The sequence below is a fragment of the Anser cygnoides genome, chromosome 8, assembly GCF_040182565.1.
Source record: "Anser cygnoides isolate HZ-2024a breed goose chromosome 8, Taihu_goose_T2T_genome, whole genome shotgun sequence".
Taxonomy (NCBI): Eukaryota; Metazoa; Chordata; class Aves; order Anseriformes; family Anatidae; genus Anser; species Anser cygnoides.
In genome coordinates, this window is record NC_089880.1 from 10,355,647 (window position 1) to 10,366,141 (window position 10,495).

Sequence of the window (10,495 nt, forward strand, 5' to 3'; positions counted from 1 at the left end):
TAAGTCATGTGAGCACTTGTGAAAATCCCTCCCCTGTTACAGGAGAGCCAGTAGGAAGCACCTCCAGCCCTGTAGCTGCTTGAACCAAGTGAATATCTCTAGATGTGCTTGGCTTGCCTTGCTAGAGACAATTTACTCCCTTCTCAAGGCTTTATTGCAAAAGCAGAACTAGTAAGCAAAACATTCATTCATTTTACTCGTAATCCAAGGAGGAGAAAGAACTGAGCGGTGGCGCAACCCCCCAGCAAGGGCCTGGAGCTCCCTGTGAGACCATTTCTGTATGCTGTCAAAGCAGGGTGGCAGGGCAGGGCAGAGCTGTTTTCTACTCCATCCCATTCAAACGCAGTTCGACTTCCCCACACCCCAGCTTAACCAGAAACAAACTTCCCTTTTCTTACAGCATGTTGCAAGTTGTGTTTCTGGTTTGGGGAAATGTTTACAAAAACATTTGCACCCTACTAGAATACAGAGCGATGCGTCATGATGCTCTCGCTATACACGTTCGGTGGCTGCGTGCCTTGGAGGAACAGCCATCCACCTGACCAACAGGGAAAGGAGTCAGCAGGCAGGTTGTGCTCCCTCCTCGCAGTGAGTAGTGAGTGTCACACAGCAGAGCAGACGCACTCATCCCGAAGGACTATGGCTCCTCTGACCTATATGCATACAAATAGGATTTCATCCAGAAAAGAAGAAATCTCTGCGGCTGAGCAAAAGAGACTGTACATGTAACTGAGGTTTCTTAAAGTACACTTTTTCAGGCTGTGATTTTTGGATTCACCATAATTTATCAGGAACTAGAAGATAGAAATGTAAGAAGATGATGGAGGGTTAAAGTGGAGCACTAGAAAGCTGAAGACCATAATGGGGTTTTGGATCTCAAGTAATCTCAAAACTTTAAAAGCTACAAACAAAGGTTCTGCTCTTAGCTTTCTGAATCCATCATCACAGCCTGCAGCAGCCTTGCAGAAAGGGAGGACAGAAGAGAAACTCAAGACGTGTGATCCAGTGAGTTCACAGTACAGATGCTAAACAATATCCATTAAAGTCTCATATTTTCCTCTTTGTAATGCAAAATCTACAGTTTTCCTTATTAACTGTGTGTCAAAGCCTGATTTAGACTTGATAGGAACACAGTCATCATTACCTTTTCTTTAAAGTGTAAGTTACTGAAAAGTCAGTTCACAGAATCATGGAATACCCACCCCAAGCTGGAAGGGACCCACAAGGATCACCAAGTCCAACTGCTGGCTCTGCACAGGACCATCAAAACCCAAACCCTATGTCTGAGAGCATTGTCCAAACACTTCTTGAACTCTGTCACGCTCAGTGCTGTGACCACTGCCCTGTTCCAGTGCTCAATCACCCTCTCGGTGAAGAACCTTTTCCTATATCCAAACCGAGTTGTGTGCTCATAATTTTAACCACCAGAATAAGAAACTCTCCAAATTTAGGCAAGGTGGCTGTCAAGTAGCCCCTGAGCAGCTCCCTGTGCTGCTCCATGGCACCGCCTTTAACAACATGATTGTATTAGATCTTTCTTCTCTCCCATGAAATCGTACTACACACTGTCAGAGGGCAGGACAACCCTGCATATTCACCGAGAAACCACAGGACCTTTTGTTTGCTCCTTGTCTTGCAGACTGGAGGGGCAGGTGGTTAAAGCCCTGTTCTGAAGATGAAGTACTCATTGCATGGTATGCGTGTGTGGGCCTCAACAAGGTTACCTTTCTGACTGGTGAAATGCGTGGTTGATGCTCCACAAACAGGGAGCCCAAGCAAGGACGAAAGGTAAATGACAGCCTCTGTTGTGGGTTGCTTGAAGCAAAGGACTTAAAGACTTGATTTTCCAGAGTAGTGTCTATTACATAAGCAAATCCTCATTAATTTTCATTGTAACTTCCACCCCTCAAGAGTTCTGCAAATCAGTCCAATAAGGTAAGGCAGCTTAGGACACTGCAGCAGAGCAAGCTGGCCTTGGTCCTGAAGGGAGGATGCTGATGGAAGCAGGGTGCCCTGAAACACCGTTCCTGTGGACAACCTAACCTATACTTCTGAACTGTCCCGATGAAATTTTTGCTGGGAGAATCCCAGCCTGGCACAAAAACCCTGTTTTAACTCTAAATACGAGTGCTTGGCAAGCTCAAAGCTGCTGCTAACAGTCTGCCCAAGAGCGCCTATAGAGAAGTGTTTCTGTTATTCCTATCCCTGCAGAGCAAGAACTGTTTTAACAGTTACATTTCCCACAAATCATCTCAGAGAGACAGGGTCCCGTGGAAGTCTTACCCTCTTGTTTCTCAATTGGGTGGAAATTTAAAGGCGCAGCCCACACACTCACAGGCACCAGGCTGCTGACAAGTCATGCCCCAGACAACAAGTCATGCCCCAGCTGTGCGGCGGCACTCCGGTTTCCTTCTCTCTTTTCCAGATTTAGAGAAGGGTTTGCATTGTGCCTCCCAGCTTCTTCCCCTCCCAGGGGCACCACAAGCTGCCCCCACCACGAGAGGTGCTACAGGCCTGTGCTTGTAGATGCTCTGGGAAGAATCAATCCCCATCCAGGCTTGTGTGTGTGCTGGTACCTCCCCACTTCAGGGCTCCACTGCACTGGGCATTTCGCATCCATATCTAGGAAAAGACAGCCCATGTCATCACCGATTTTAGCCTGATAAGCAAAATATATGCTAGAGGGGGAGAAAGTATTCTCAGCACTTTATGGAGAGGTAAGAAAGGCGCAACGAGATGATAAGATTTCCATAGGGTCACTGGAAGCCCAGGCAAGCAGAGATGAAAATTAATCACAGGACTCGGGGCAAAGCCTTAAGCAAACATCCTCACTGTGGACAGTAAAAGGAATGACAAGAATGCTCAGGAAATAAACTGCAGAAGCACCACATCCGGATTTTCTCAATACTTTTTTCCTCTTTTGAAGAAAATCTGGTAACACAATCTGAATATGCCAGAATTGGACAAAGAAAGCTTCCAAATGCCACAAAGATCACAGAATCATCTAGGTTGGAAGAGACCTCCAAGATCATCTAGTCCAACCTCTGACCTAACACTAACAAGTCCTCCACTAAACCATATCGCTAAGGGCACAGTGGCATTAGCAGGCTGCCCGGCAGGGTGAGCACTCCGCCTGCCCATGTCCTTTGGCTTCCTTGGTCCCATGCTGGGGTTCCCGGGGCTTTGGCAAGTTGAGAAGCAGAAACCCATTTCTACTTCAGTTCTTTTGAAATAGGATTCTATATTGAATGGACTTCCTTGCATAAATTTGGCAAATCCCACCTTTCATCTCATTTGAGATGAAAGAACCCAATGGCATTTCCCCCCCCCCCTTGGAGATGCAACATTGAACCATGTGAAGGACACTGATTTCATGCCAGCAGGAAGGCCCCTTAGCATCTCAGCTCCCAGTGCCTGCTGGCACAGTCTTCACATACAATGCAAACAACATGTTCGCTCTTGGACAAACAACACAAAGGCTCAGACACAGAGTGGGGATGGAGAACCTGCCTCTCGATACGGCCATGCTGCTGCAGTGGTCATTTGCTGTCACAGGCCAAAATCCTGGCTACCCATCCCTCCAGCAAACCACTGAAGCAGTAGAAACAATTTGGAAGTAACACATCCTCTCCTTGCAACGTAAACAATTCACAGAAGAGCCACTGAAAGGAAGTCTTAGGGGTATGACTCACTCCTGATACAGGGTTACGACATGCTTTGTTACGGTAGAGCATAAGAGGGGAGAGCTGGGTGCCGCTTTATCCTGTGATCTCAAGCTAACTTCTTTCTACTGCAGACAAAACTTTCCCAAGCTCCACCCTTTCAAGTGCCCTGGCCCTCATCCTTGCAACTGGAAGGCTTTGGGCCATCTCAAGCACTTCAAACATTTCCAGCTTTAAATGAGGTCTGTCTGGCTGACGCCCTCTCCTCCATGGCCAAGGCACTGGCTCCCACTGCTCCTTTCCCTCCCTCATCTTAACTCCGCTGCGATGCTGAAAGCTCACTGCTGTGCCACAAAGCTTTCATCATGAGCCTTGCTGGTGGCTTTCCCACAGCACCAGATACCAGAAACACAGGTGGAATTTTTACTGAAACTATGATAGGATTGTCACCTAGCTGTGGCGTGCCCAGTGTGTTTTGGAGGGTGTTATGAGGCTTAAAATGGGAAACACTGTGGTCATTTCAGATGCATCATATGACATGGTGGCGGGAAGACAACAAGCAGATTCCAATTTTGGGCATTTCTGTGCTCATCTCAGCAAGCCCGTGTACTTATGAAGGTCTCATTTCATGTTTCTGATTGGCATTTCTCAAATTCCTTTAAACGTGAGTCAGAACTCTGCATCTGGAGCTGAACATTAGGGAAAAATTTCAAATTCCAGATCCAAAGCCGATCCCTGAACTTGCAGCTCAAAGCCAGAAGGGTTAGTAACACTGACTTTTGATGTCCATCAAGTTAAAATCTTAAAAATGTTACCAGATCAAGTTAATTCTATGTGGAGTCCTTCTCCCAAAGGACTAATGCAAACTTTAAATGCAAAATATCTCTCCAATATCAGGAAATTGGTGTCCAGAGGAAAGAGAGAGGCTTTCTTAGACATCTTTTTTGCAGGCAGCAAGCCCACACCTGTGGTAAGCAAAGCAGAGCAGGAATAGGCACTCTCTGATGTGAGGGGAAACACCGAATTTTGAGGGAGATCACACACTCTGAGCTGTAAGTAAAGAAAGGGCCTTTGAATGCCCCAGGAAGCAAATCATATTCCAGTGAATCCTGATGTGCCTCCGCATCCTCCTGCTTAAAATATTAGGCAGCTTTCCTGGAATACTTAAGTCTCTAATCTGAGAAAGCACCTGAGTGGGTGCGCAGCAGCTCTTTGATCTCTCCCTTTCTGCAGGCCTGTAACGCAACTCCTCTTTGCAGCTTTTCTTCCCTCCTTCAACAGCCAGTCCAAGGTCTAAGCAGAAGCACAGCTTACCACACGCGATGAATGAGCTGTGTGTTTCAAGCATCCTCCTGAAAAGCAGAGCTGTTTATTTAGGCATGTGTTTAAGTACCTTTCTGAAAATAGGCTATGGGAAAACTAGCGGGGATGGAAACAAGGGGTGAACCTGTAACAATAAGTCTCGTTTGGCACAGGAAAAACCTAGAAAATCTCTCACTGCACAATGGAGAATGAGAAATGGCTGAATGCTTTCCACTAGGGGCATGGTCAAACCTTTGGACTAGGCAACTGCAGCTTGGATCTTCTTTCTTTCAAAGCCTGTTTTTCAGAAGGGATTGGTACTCAGAGCTGACTTCCCACGTGTTGCCAACAATCTGTACTAAAAACTAATCCAGCCACATATTTTATTGTAAACTGTTATTGTTCTGTTGTTTGGTGGATTTTTGTTTGTTTTGGAATGGGATTTCCTTTGGCTATTCAAGCAAAATGAAATGGTAGATCAACCATCTTCAAACTCTAGGTCAGAATTACCTCTCAGAACAGTAGAGGACTAATGTTGAAGACTCATGCACAGAATCCCATGGCACTGGGAGAAGGAATTTGTCCATCTATTGCAAAACACAACACTCAGGGAAGCCTGCATTACAGTCTGAAGACAGATGACTTAACAGCAATGACCACTACAATGTCAGAAGCAATTCCTTCTGTTGCCCTGCCTGCAATAAAAACCCTGCAAGGAATTGTCATCCTGCCCCACTGGAGAAGCTCTGCGCTGCTGGGGACTTCAAACGACTCGCAGTCATCCTGCTCCAGCCCTACATCTCACAGTCAGACCTATATTCTCCCATACTTATATTCCCTTTATATCCTTACTTTCATAGGTGTCCTATTGTTGTGGTTTAACCCGGTTGGCAGCTAAACACCACACAGCCGTTTGCTCACCCTACCCCCTCCCTCTCTGGGATGGGGGAGAGAAACGGGAAAGTGAAGCCTGTGAGTTGAGATAAAGACAGTTTATTAAGACAGGAATATAATAATAACAATAATAATAATAGTGATAATGATAATAGTATTAATAATAATAATGTGTAAGAAACAAGTGATGCACAATGCAATTGCTCACCACCCGCTGACCGATGCCCAGCCTATCCCCGAGCAGCCGGCCCCCCACCCCGGCCAGCCACCCCTATATATTGTTTAGTATGATGCCAGATGGTATGGAATACCCCTTTGGCCAGTTTGGGTCAGCTGTCCTGGGTCTGTCCCCTCCCAGCTCCTGCTGCACCCCCAGCCTGCTCGCTGGCAGGACAGAGCGAGAAGCTGAAAAGTCCTTGGCCTGGTGTAAGCACTGCTCTGCAACAATTAAAACATCAGCATGTTATCAGCGCTCTTCTCATCCTAATCCAAAACATAGCACCCTACCAGCTACTATGAGGAAAATTAACTCTGTCCTAACTGGAACCAGGACACCTATTTACCTCTCTAAGAATGAGGAGGGAAGTAAGCATGTGTGAACCACAGAGCCAACCCCAACACATGCCAAAGCCAGGGTGGATGGAAGAAGCAGGGAAATAATTAACCTAGGGAGCCCCACGTACTTGTGCCAGCTCAAAGCTCTTTGTGTTCATTCACTTAAAAAATACCACAGTGGCTGAAGATCATTAGTATTTACACAGCGGGAATCCCAACCACAGGCCAGAAAGCAGCAAACCACTAAACTAACACAGAAAGAAAGGAAGTTTTCTTTCTTCTGTGTGTTCACACCTTATATTAACTGCTGGCCAACCTTTGTTCTGCTCCACGAGCATTCATTCAAGGCTGGAGCAACCTGATTAAGTGAAGCTATGCTGCTTTTACCTGCAGAAAAGATCATTCATTCATTCATTCAAATTTTGCATTCAATCATTCAACGAAATCAGATGCTTCTGAGTCCCAACTTTATAGCTTGCTTATTTCCCCATCCACATCGCTTCACAGTGAAAAAATTAAAAAAAAAAAAAGACATTAGGATTTTTGCATATTAAACATTTCAACAAACACAATGATAGAACAAAGCTATTGCAGGCTAGCTTATAAAGTCACTTATCAGAATAAGTGAAACAATTTGTTTTCATTGATCAAAAGATATAAGAATTTTACTGAGAAAATATTTTCCTGGCTGTCAACATGCTTACATACATGTTTTTTATATAGTATTTTTATTTATGTGATGAAATTCAGGTGATTGCTCAAAAGCCGTGGCAGTAAACACACAAGTTCAGTTATTTTCTGATACTATTTAGGAGGGGAAATGATATAAACTATTTATACCTGTTTATAGTAACTCCTCCATAAGTGGGGGAAACTGCTGAGGACATTAAACCAAGACAACAACATGACCTGCTTAATCATCTGTCCTTTTAATATGTGGGGGCTGAGGACGCCACTCTGCCCTTAGCAATGATCATCCCAAACTTTGTCCTGACATTTGATTCGGTTAATTTTACTGTGAGCAGGGATTTAAATATGCCTCTCAGGGCAAAGGCTAGATAAATTGTTTATTAATATGTGACTGCTAATTAGATGAGCAAAGGAATGCAATAAAAATACGGTCCAGATTACTTTGATGTTTTTTCCTCAGATCCTATGGCCATTTTGGCACAGAACAACGGAGCTGTCATAGCCCCACCCAGAGGAACTAAGACTGATGCTTTTAGCATAAGATCATGGAGACCCAGCAAACATTTTATCAAGGAGTGCTCAGAAAACTCTTATTCCATGATTGGAGTTCTCCTTATCTCTGCCTTCTGGGTGAGCAGGTAGCTGAAGTCTCACTCAGTTAGGTCTACCAGCTCACTTTTTAGATAGCCCTGGTGGGACAGACCCTGGTGTGCCTGAAGGGAGCTTGCTTTGTGGGCAGCCTGTCCCTCACACAGCATGCCCGAAGCCAGCTGATTACCCCACCACTAGCTGTTTATTAATGCAATTTCAGTGAAAGGGCATGTGGTACCTGGGTCTGCACAACCATGAACTCCCTGTCCCAAATTCACACTTAGTACTCTGAGCATGAAAAAGGAGAATTCACTATTACAGCTTGTATGGAAACCAAGTGCAAAGTGGTTAAGTGACTGGCACAAAGTCAGATGAGTCTTGAACAGATCTGGGATTACAGTACCTGTCTCGATTCCTGAACAAGGACTTGAAGAACATGATCATAATTTTTCACCATTTGTCCACCTTGGACTCAAAGACCTGGATAACTAACTTTCATCTCACTTAGTGGGAGATGGAGGAAAATCTGGGGTCACGCGAAGAACTTGGATGCCCACTTTTCAGTAGCGGACAGGAACACACAGAAGATGTGATCCCTGCAGAACCCTGCTGCAGAGCTTGTAGGATGTCTGGTGTAGCGACAGATCCCTTTCCGATAAGCACTAAGCAACACAGGACACGTCTTCCACGAAGTGTGACATTCAGGCCACCCACAGTGGCACTCTGAAAGTGTAGAGTTGAAATTTGTATCTGTTTTGAGAAGACCCAAACTGCCTGTGATAAGGGCGTTCAGATGATTTGTCCCTTCAGAGTAGTGCTTGGGACTCCTTTTCATCTTCATGTTGTAATTTTATCAGTTTATGAATGCTCTGCTGGGGTTGTGTGTTTGGAATAAGAAGTAAGAGCTTCCCATATTTTCCTCCTACTTAAGTATGTGTTTGGGCCTGCTTTCTGTTGGGAAAAATATTATGAGCAAAGCACACAAACTGGGGATTCAGTAAGTCTACCTCACACTTTTTTCCCTGGAAAGTTATATAAAGACAACAATCATTTCTCCTAAATGCCTGCGGCCGCTCAGCATTGGCAACAGACGCACAGAGATCAGGAAAAACACTGAATTGGAGACATACCTTGATGGGGATTTCCTGCCCACCTTTTGCCATGGACTACAGCCATGGGTGTAGTCCATGGCATGTGCCCTTGCCAGAGTAGGGCATTAACAACAGAGTGTCTCCGTTGTCTTTTACAGCAGGCAGAGTTAGCTGCTGTCTCTTCACTTCTTCAGTTTCTTCTCTTAAGATCCCAAAAATATTGACTGGATGAAGCCTACTGGAGAAGCTGGCACCAAGAAGGCGAGCGCTTCCCTGCCTGGGACTGCCAGGGAGCAATGCAGTGCGGTGCCACCCCAAGAACGATCCCAAGCACAGTTTGGGGCACCTCCATTTCAGAGGTGCAGAAGACTGCACTGCAGAATATAGCACAGCAAGGCTTTCAGGGGTACACTTTGGGGTTTTGACACCTTATTTCTATTTATTTAATGCTTCACGACCTGAGTTTGTTTTGCCCCTTTTCCTTCACCGTTAGCAGAAGGGCACAAAGAAAACTTTTTAAATGATAATATCTTCATGTCGCTAGGCCAAGTGACAAAAGTTAGGACATATCAGAATTTAACAACTTTGCAAATGCTGATTATTATTCGAGCTATTTTTGCGTACGCTAAGATATGCCATGGCACATTCTCACAGCACCCAAGGCTCATTTTTTCCACAGCTAATACATCCTTTAGGGGTTGATCTGATTCTTTAAAAGGAAGATCTCTTCTGTCTGAGCTGTGATTTTCTGATGTGTTTGTTGGAGAAACTGAGACATATAAGGGCACAGAAGAGATGACTGCAAGCTGACAGACAGCAGCCTCACAGATAGATGACCTAAGACAATTTGATAATTTTAATTTTGTCCGTCTTTCTGCAAAAAGCATATTCATGTGACGTAAGGCAGATAACATAAGCCAAACCATTTAATAGTGCCTTCTAAGTGTATTTTCTTTATTCTTTGACTGGATGCTGGACTCTGATTTTTAGAGTTACAAGTATCCACAGCTGCAGATTGCAAGAAAGTCATTTCGCACTCATTCCCTGGCTTACAATACTAAGCACTCTAACAACAACAGTAATATAAATATAATAGATAACACAGCAAATATATATTAAGGAGCATTGTTAGCCCTGATGAAGGCTAGGAGGTTCTGAAGCATGTAGCTAGGGAGTGAAATATGAGCAGTGAATGAATGCTTGCCCTGATTTCTACACAGGGGTGACCAAACCAAAGCTGCAGAGATAGCTCTAAAGCAGAGCTTCCTGCTTCATTAATGCCAAACCAATCAATCTTTACAGTAATTTAATGACATAGGTGCAATCTAAGGTATTTAAAGAGATTTCTGCCTTTCTTTTAATGCATGGACATTGGCCATTGCTACTGTTAATCTTCAATTCTTTGGCAGTATAGAATAACTGGTATTAATATTCATTTGATATATTTTACAAGTAGATTTTTTGTGCAGAAAAACTTGCCTACTCAGCATTTATGTAAAAAAGAGAAGAATCGGGTATATTAAATCTAGCTCCTAGGTTGAGAAGAATGATTATTTTCTTTCCCACAGGAACTGGATATGGCTCCAACTGAATTGTGCGAGACTGTGAATTGAATTGTGAATATCTGCAAGAACTCTCTACACACATTTTTCTTTGACCACACGCACCAGCCAGGTGCTGTGAGTTACCACAAGGCTGCTAAGGAGCACT